Raw genomic sequence first — 10000 nt, 5'->3', positions numbered from 1 at the left:
TCCACCCCTTCTATATATGTCAGGAGAACCCCGGATTCCCCTCCAGACACGATTTAGCAAACTTTTCCCGATCGATCCGACCCACCGAGGCCGTTTCGACCGTTCGCCGCGCCTACTAGAGCTGATTTCTTCGGACTCCGATCAGAAAATCCGCCGATGCATGTCGTTAACACCTAGTCCGCCTCGTCCGATCGATCGAGGCCGTTTCGACCGTTCGCCGCGCCTACTAGAGCTGATTTCTTCGGACTCCGATCAGAAAATCCGCCGATGCATGTCGTTAACACCTAGTCCGCCTCGTCCGATCGATCTAGGCCGTCTCGAACCACCCATCGCGCATCGAAAGTCGCATCTCTCGAACTCCGATCCGGAAATCGGCCGATGCATCACGTTAACTATTTCTTATATATCTAATATAATATACATGGAGACGGTAAGAATTCTTTTAATCGAAGATATACATATACTTCTCATCAATATCCAAAAGCTTATCGAAAAATAAATTACTCAACTTTTACGTGAAGAATCGTTCACCCAAACCTTATCCCCTATATATGTCAGGAGAACCCAAGGTTCCCCTCCAGACACGATTTAGCAAACTTTTCCCGATCGATCCGACCCACCGAGGCCGTCTCGACCGTCCGCTGCGCCTACTAGGGCCGATTTCTTCGGACTCCGATCAGAAAATATACCGATGCATGTCGTTAACACCTAGTCCGCCTCGTCCGATCTATCTAAACAGTCTCGACGCACCCAACACTCTTTCAAAGTCGGATTACTCGGACTCAATCTGAAAATGGACCGATGCATGACGTCAACACTTAGCCCGCCTCGTCTGATCTATCTAAGCCATCTCGACCCACCCAACACGCCTTCCAAGTCGGATCACTCGGACTTCGATCTGAAAATCTCCGGACTCATTTTTATGAATATCCCCAGTCAGTAAGAACGTTATTTCGCCAATATATACCAACAATAAACCATATTCCAATAGCTGAACCAAAAATATAATTCCCGATCCAAACGTTCTGCATCGCCCAACGCGACCACCTTCCCTATATATGTCAGGAGAGCACAGGGTTCCCCTCCAGACAACACTTACGCTCTATCCCCGACTCTCGGTCGATCGATAGGCCAGGTCAGCGGTGTCTGTTTCGGCCGAAGCTCGGACTTTGGTCAAAATGTTCCGATACAAAATTTGAACCAAGATAGATACAGATATGATTCCTTCTTAAATATACGTTGATTATCGAACAGAATATGGTAAATATTTTGCGATGACCGAGGATTTCATGAATTTTTTTTTTTTTTCGAAAAAATTTTCTATTATCGGAATTTCCTCAAATTTCATTTGGTTGCCTCCTAATGCTTATTAAAAATGATAACCAACAATCAGAATCATTATTTATCATTTATTTCAATTTTTATAATGAAAAACGTTCACGTCCTTTCGCGCCTCTCGATCGTCGTTTACGTGATGCATCGGTCAGCCCTAGTTTACGTGGTGCATCGGTAAGATCGAGTTCACGTTCTGCATCGGTCTGCCCGAGTTTACGTGGTGCATCGGTAAGATCGAGATTACGTGGTGCATCGGTAAGATCGAGTTCACGTTCTGCATCGGTCTGCCTGAGTTTACGTGGTGCATCGGTATGATCGAGTTTACGTTCTGCATCGGTGTGATCTAGTTTACGTTGTGCATCGGTAAGATCGAGATTACGTGAAGCATCGGTATGATCGAGTTTACGTTCTGCATCGGTCTGGACTCTGAGATATATTTTCGACGTGAAAATGTTCCGATACAACTTTTGAACCAGGATAGTTAGAGAGATGATTTTTTCTGGGATGTACGTTGATTGGGGAATGGATTGTGGAAAATAACTTGCCATGACCGAGGTGTTCTCGAATTTTTTTTTTTTTTCGAAAAATATTTTCTGATTTTGGATTTCACTCAAATTTGATTTCGTTGCCTTCTAATGTGTTCTAAAAGAGTAAATCAGTAATCAGAATCGAAAAATATTTTTCGGATTTTTTTTTTTTTGAAAAAAAATTTTCTGATTTTGGAATTTCCTCAAATTTGATTTGGTTGCCTTCTAATGTGTTTTTAAAGCGTAAATCAGTAATCAGAATCAATATTCATTGTCGACTTTAATTTTTATAAGGAAAAATGTTCACGTCCTTAAACGCCTCCCCATCATTAGCCCGAGTCCAAGTCGATGTCAGTCCCGAGCGGACGGTGTCAGATACTACCTATCGCCCCGGTCTGGACTTGGCGAGGTATTTCGACGTGAAATGTTCCGATACAACTTTTGAACCAGGATAGTTAGAGAGATGATTTCTTCTATGTTGTACGTTGATTGTGGAATGGATTGTGGGAAATAACTTGCCATGACCCAGGTGTTCTTGAATTTTTTTTTTTTTCGAAAAAAATTTTCTGATCTTGAAATTTCCTCAAATCTGATTGCGTTGCCTTCTAATGTGTACTAAAAGAGTAAATCAGTAATCAGAATCAATATTCATTGTCGACTTTAATTTTTATAAGGAAAAATGTTCACGTCCTTAAACGCCTCTCCATCGTTACCCCGACTCCAAGACGATGTTAGACCGGAGCGGACGGTGTCAAATGCGACCGATCTCCCCGGTCTGGACTTAGCGAGATATTCCGACGTGAAATGTTCCGATACAAAAATTTAACTGTGATAGTTAGAGAGATGGTTCCTTTTGTGATGTACGTTGATTGTGTAATAGAATATGGAAATAAACTTGAGATGACCGAGGTCTTCTGGGATTTTTTTTTTTTTTCGAAAAATATTTTTCGATTTCGGAAATCCCTCAAATTTCATTGAGATATGTCCTAATGTGTTCTTAAAACTTAAATCAACAATCAGAATTAATATCCAAAAGTTATTTCATTTTTTATAAGGAAAAACGTTCACGTCCTTTCCGCTCCCAAAAAGTGAGATATCATAGAAAATATCGCTATATTTGTTGTTTACGGCCATACCACGCTGAAATTGCCAGTTCTCGTCAGAACACTGTGCTGAGAGGTTATACCCAAAATCGCTCCGTAGAGATAGTTGTGGAATTTGTGAACGTTAAAACTGACCTGTGAAAGTGACCGTTGTGTTAGACCAGACGGCGCCAAGCCGCATTCCAGAGCCAAGAATAGACTGAGTGAGTGACGAAATTTTACCTGCTCGGGTCCGAAAGGCCCTGAAACGGCCGAGTTTCGCGTGAAACCGACCGCTTTTGAATTCCTTTTTGAAAGGAATTTCAAAAATTTTATCAGAACTTTATTAAAATGATGGACGACCAGGAAATGAAACTCCCTTCAGATTCATCTGATAATGAAACTGACCCCCCGAGAGTCGCCAAAAAGAGAAGTCGAGTTGGAGATGTGGAAAACCCAAACTTCACGCATCCAACAACATCTATCAGGAAAAGGAAGGACAAAAAGACAATCCCTGTAGAAATCAAAAATAAATTTAACTACCTCAATCCAAATGAGGTAGAAGTCAATGCAGCAACCGTTGAAATTAGAAAAAATCAACGGAAACCCCCGCCAATAGTGGTCAACGGCGTTTTCAAAAAACATAACAAAACGGTGGCCGACATAACGAAAGTTATAAATGGCAAATTTTATATTAAATACAGTGCCATGAACTCCACCGTCTACACCGAGACGGTAGAAGACAGAAAGAAACTAGAAAAATATTTTGATGAAAACGACGTGAAATACCACACCTACACCCCAAGGGAAGAAAAAACCCATGCATTTACGCTGAGGGGACTGGATTCTGATCCAGACCTGGAAGAGATTAAAACTGAACTCCAGGAACTAGGAATTCCGGTTGTGGAAATCCACAAACTAAAAGCAACGAAATCACCGGCGTACATGGTCGTCACCGGAAATACGATAACGCTCCGGAAAATACAGAAGGAAGTCCGCGTTATTAATTATACAGCCGTTCGGTGGAACAAGTACTACACAAAAAGGGAAGTAATCCAATGTCACAACTGCCAGATGTGGGGACATGCCACGGCCAACTGCCATAGGACCCCAAACTGCCTCAAGTGCGCGGAAAATCACGCGACTCGCGAGTGCCCAAAAACAATGAATACGCCGGCAAAGTGCGCGAACTGTTTCGGGAGTCACCCCGCAAACAGTACCGAGTGCGCGATTTACGTGAACATCTGCAACCGCAGGGCGAGGAACGCCAAAACCGCCGCCCCTGCCGCCCCCAAAGTTTACCGCGAAGCTCCAATCCCGGCCGTGAATGTCTGGGAAGAAAGGAGAAAGGCCCAAGAGGCCAAACAAAAACCGGTAAGTGGCATGGCCAACCCCCAAACCACCCCCAAAACCCCAACTTCCCCCCCAACAAACAAAACTCATGACACAAACAACACAAATAACTTCCAAAACGCGTTTTACGAGCTGAAAAGCGAGTTCAACAGACTTAATCAATACGTGGACATACGACAACTACTGACAGACGTCAAAAGACTCAACCAGCAGCTGCAAAATGCAAGCCCCGCCGAAAGAAAGTACGTCATACTGGAATTCTTCCTCAATTTAAATGACTAAGTCATTAAAAATCGCGACTTGGAACGCGAATGGAGTCTCCCAAAAATTCCTGGAGATCTCCAATTTTCTAAATTACAACCAAATAGACATACTGACTATCAACGAGACAAAACTGAAAAACAACCACAAATTTTTCATTAAAGGATACCAGACATATAGGCAAGACAGACAAGACAACTCTGGATTCGGTGGAATCGCTATACTAGTTAAGAACATTATCGCATCCACCATTTTGCCTACCATCAACTGCACAATAGAGAACGCTAGCGTCCAGATTGATGGCAACTTAATCATAACGGCGGTGTATAATAGCCCCAGTCGCAAATTCAGTACCAACTGCCTAAGATTCCTATTTTCTAGGAAAAATAAAGTAATAGTTCTAGGCGATCTAAATGCTAAACACGAAGAATGGAACTGCAACTGCAGAAACACCAACGGAAATCGTCTATTCAGTTTCCTTGAAGCTAATGATGACGTAATTTTGAACATCCCTAACGGACACACTCATTTTCCAGACAATGGAAAAGCTCCGAGTACTATCGATTTAATACTCACTAAGAATATTAACTTGAATAGTATCCCGGACGCGAGTTGTCAGTTAGGGTCCGATCATAATCCAGTGATCTTCTCGGTCAATTACAGCAGCGAAAGAAACCCAACAAAATTAGTGTACGACTATTCGAACGCTGATTGGGCAAAATTTCGTACAATATTAGATAGTAAAATAACTATCAACAATAAAATCGAAACTGCTTCCGACATCGAACGGGAAATTGAAAAGTTTACGAAGGCCCTCAAGTACGCCCGCGATAAAACAATTTCCAAAAAACCGAGAGCTGAAGTAGCAGAAAAACTACCAGCCCATATTATCGACTTGATCAAGTTCAGGAATAAAATCAGAAAAAGGTGGCAATCCCACCAAAGACAAGTCGATAAAACACTCTTAAACTCATACACCCGCGAAATCCGAAACCACATAAAAATTTTCCAGAACGAAAGATGGGAACAGAAAATCTCCAGGCTAAATTCTAATAACAAAGATCTCTGGAAAACAGTCAAATCCAGTATTCAAAAATTCTCCCAAGTTCCCATCTTGGTCCAAAATTCCGCGAATTACATCACCGATAAAGAAAAAGCGGACGTACTTGCGGAAAACTTCGAAACCGCTCACCACATATCCCAGACCGATAGTCCAGAACAAGCAGACATACGGAAAAGAGTGGAAGACTTTATAAATTCGAACCGCTTCGTAAAGCCCGAAAATCATCTATTAACAAATCCATCGGAAATACGGGACGAAATTAAAAAGCTTCCACTAAACAAAGCTCCAGGAAAGGACGAAGTGGACAATAGACTGATCCGGAACCTATCCAGAAAGGCCATAGTTCAACTGAACTACATCATAAACGCTGTATTCAAATTTCAACACTGGCCTAGCTGTTGGAAAACAGCAGTAGTAACCCCTATCCCCAAAGCCGGGAAAGTCACAACTTCTCCCGGCAACTACCGTCCGATCAGTCTACTGTCTAACCTCAGCAAGCTGACCGAGAAAATCCTGTTAGGAAAAATAAAACAAGTTATGAAAAACAATAAAATTCGCGATGACCATCAATTTGGCTTCAAGGAAAAACACAGCTCGACACAGCAAATCTGCCGAATCGTAGTTGACGTAATAAATAGTTTCAATAATAAAAACCACACGGTCATGCTCCTCCTCGACATCGAAAAGGCGTTCGACAAAGTTTGGATAGAGGGGCTGACCTACAAATTAATAAAACTTAAATTCCCGAAATTCCTCATAAAGACCATTTACTCATATCTCAATAACAGAAAATTCATAGTACGCGTAGGGAATGAAACATCCGCGCCCAAAAATATAAAAGCAGGAATTGTGCAGGGATCAGTCCTTGGACCTAGATTATTCAATATCTACGTCCAGGATATCCCGAAACATAACAAAACAAAAATCGCCCTCTTCGCGGATGACACGGCCATATATGCCCACTCATCCAGCGCTGAAGACGCCAATCGCGAGCTGAAAAACCATCTCGAAGTACTTATCAATTACTTCGACAGATGGAAAATAAAACTGAATGAGACCAAAGCAGAGCAGATCGTGTTTAGCAGAAGACGGAATGAAAAAGTAATCTTAGACAAATTAAAAATCAATAATACGGAAATTGCTCCAAAAAGCTCCGTTAAGTACCTGGGCATTGAATTGGACGAAAGGCTAAATTTCCACCGCCATATCAAAGCACAAATCCATAAAGGATACGCCATCAAAAAGATACTGCATCCTCTATTGTGCAGTAAAAGTATGCTGAATGAAAAAAACAAATTGCTCATTTACAAAACATACATCCGGCCAGTAGTCACATACGCTGCGCCGGCATTTTGTCACCTTAGGCCCTTTCCAATAAGGCCCATTCAAAACCTTCAAAACAAAATCCTAAGATTGGCCTTGAGCAAGCCGTATTACACTAGGATATCCAAACTACATGAACTCGCGGATATTCCAACCATCCGCGAGTACCTAAACAAAGTATCTAGCGATTTCTACGAATTCCAGTGTAAATCCAACGCACTGACAAGACAAATTACGAAAACGCGACTCCACGCATCCCCTCACCCCCTCCCGTACCAATTCCTTCCCATATTCCTTAAACCTCCCTAAAAACCCACCCCAAACACCCAAAAACCCCTATGAAAACCGCCATCTTCCAAGACCGGCCATGTCACATACCGACATTTTGAAAAATATGTCTTGACGACGAATCACAACGAAAGGTAGCGGCAGCCAATGCGAATGGCGTATCCATCGCCCTGTTATCGTAACAACCAATCGGTCCTACGGGTACTAGACCCAACAGCGACACGAACGGTGCTACGAGAAATGGGGACTGGCCACGACTAGCAAATGGCGGCCGTTAGCTGAATTGAGAATCGCCGTTTAGCATAACGGGAACCCCTTCCCAGACATGTATATAAAATTGTATATAAAAATTTATAAATGCTAAAACTGTACATAACTGTATATATATATCCCCAACCCACCCCCCATCCCTCCCCAAATTATTTATATCAGGTTTTTTATTCCTAAATTTTTCCTGAAAATCCCCTATTATAATAAAATAAATAAATATACGATATCAAACAAAAATTCCCAAACACCCTGAAATTACTTAAAAATTTTTTATTATATGTATATGAAATGTAACTGATAATACCAGAATTATCTGGTAGGAACTGTATATAAACCATTATTGTTGATTAACATGGCCTATATAGGCACATATCTGTAACTATCACAAAGACAAATAAAGCCCATTTGAAATTGAAATTGAAATTGAACACTGAAGCCAAGCAGCGTCGGGCGCGGTTAGTACTTGGATGGGTGACCGCTTGGGAACACCGCGTGCTGTAAGCTTTTTTTTTACGTTCTGCATCGGTCTGCCGAGATAACGTGGTGCATCGGTATGATCGAGTTTACGTTCTGCATCGGTAAGATCGAGATTACGTGATGCATCGGTAAGATTGAGATTACGTGGTGCATCGGTAAGATCGAGTTTACGTGGTGCATCGGTAAGATCCAATTCACGTTCTGCATCGGTAAGATCCAGTTCACGTGGTGCATCGGTAAGATCGAGATTACGTGGTGCATCGGTAAGATCGAGTTTACGTGGTGCATCGGTAAGATCCAATTCACGTTCTGCATCGGTAAGATCCAGTTCACGTGGTGCATCGGTAAGATTGAGATTACGTGGTGCATCGGTAAGATCGAGTTTACGTGGTGCATCGGTAAGATCCAATTCACGTTCTGCATCGGTAAGATCCAGTTCACGTGGTGCATCGGTAAGATTGAGATTACGTGGTGCATCGGTAAGATCGAGTTTACGTGGTGCATCGGTAAGATCCAATTCACGTTCTGCATCGGTAAGATCCAGTTCACGTGGTGCATCGGTAAGATCGAGATTACGTGGTGCATCGGTAAGATCGAGTTTACGTGGTGCATCGGTAAGATCCAATTCACGTTCTGCATCGGTAAGATCCAGTTCACGTGGTGCATCGGTAAGATTGAGATTACGTGGTGCATCGGTAAGATCCAGTTCACGTGGTGCATCGGTAAGATGGAGATTACGTGGTGCATCGGTAAGATCGAGATTACGTGGTGCATCGGTAAGATCTACTTTACGTTCTGCATCGGTCTGCCCTTGTTTACGTGGTGCATCGGTAAGATCGAGATTACGTGAAGCATCGGTATGATCGAGTTTACGTTCTGCATCGGTCTGCCCGATATTACGTGGTGCATCGGTCTGCCCTAGTTTACGTGGTGCATCGGTTTGGACTTAGAGATATATTTTCGACGTGAAAATGTTCCGATACAACTTTTGAACCAGGATAGTTAGAGAGATGATTTTTTCTGGGATGTACGTGGATCGGGGAATGGATTGTGGGAAATAACTTGCCATGACCGAGGTGTCCTCGAATTTTTTTTTTTTTCGAAAAAAATTTTCTGATTGTGGAATTTTCTCAAATTTGATTTGGTTGCCTCCTAATGTGTTCTAAAAGAGTAAATCAGTAATCGGAATCGAAAAATATTTTTCGGATTTTTTTTTTTTTCGAAAAAAATTTTCTGATCGTGGAATTTCCTCAAATTCGATTTGGTTGCCTTCTAATGTGTTTTTAAAGCGTAAATCAGTAATCAGAATCAATATTCATTGTCGACTTTAATTTTTATAAGGAAAAATGTTCACGTCCTTAAACGCCTCCCCATCATCAGCCCGAGTCCAAGTCGATGTCAGTCCCGAGCGGACGGTGTCAGATACTACCTATCGCCGAGGTCTGGACTTGGCGAGATATTACGACGTGAAATGTTCCGATACAACTTTTGAACCAGGATAGTTAGAGAGATGATTTCTTCTATGTTGTACGTTGATTGTGGAATGAAATACGGAAAATAACTCGCCATGACCGAGGTGATTACGATTTTTTTTTTTTTTCGAAAAAAATTTTCTGATCGTGGAATTTTCTCAAATTTGATTTGGTTGCCTCCTTATATGTTCTAGTAGCGATAATCAACAATCAGAATCAAAATCCATGGTCGGGTTTGATTTTTATAAGGAAAAATGTTCACGTCCTTTTTTACAACCCCGACTCATTGACGATGTTAGAACCGAGCCGGCGGTGTCAGATACGACCGATCGCCCCGGTCCCGATCGTCATTTACGTTGTGCATCGGTCTGCCCGAGATTACGTGGTGCATCGGTCTGGACTTAGAGATATATTTTCGACGTGAAAATGTTCCGATACAACTTTTGAACTAGGATAGTTAGAGAGATGATTTTTTCTGGGATGTACGTTGATTGGGGAATGGATTGTGGGAAATAACTTGCCATGACCGAGGTGTTCTCGAATTTTTTT

Source organism: Harmonia axyridis, chromosome X (assembly GCF_914767665.1).
Source record: "Harmonia axyridis chromosome X, icHarAxyr1.1, whole genome shotgun sequence".
NCBI lineage: Eukaryota > Metazoa > Arthropoda > Insecta > Coleoptera > Coccinellidae > Harmonia > Harmonia axyridis.
Note: the sequence above shows the minus strand (reverse complement) of the source record.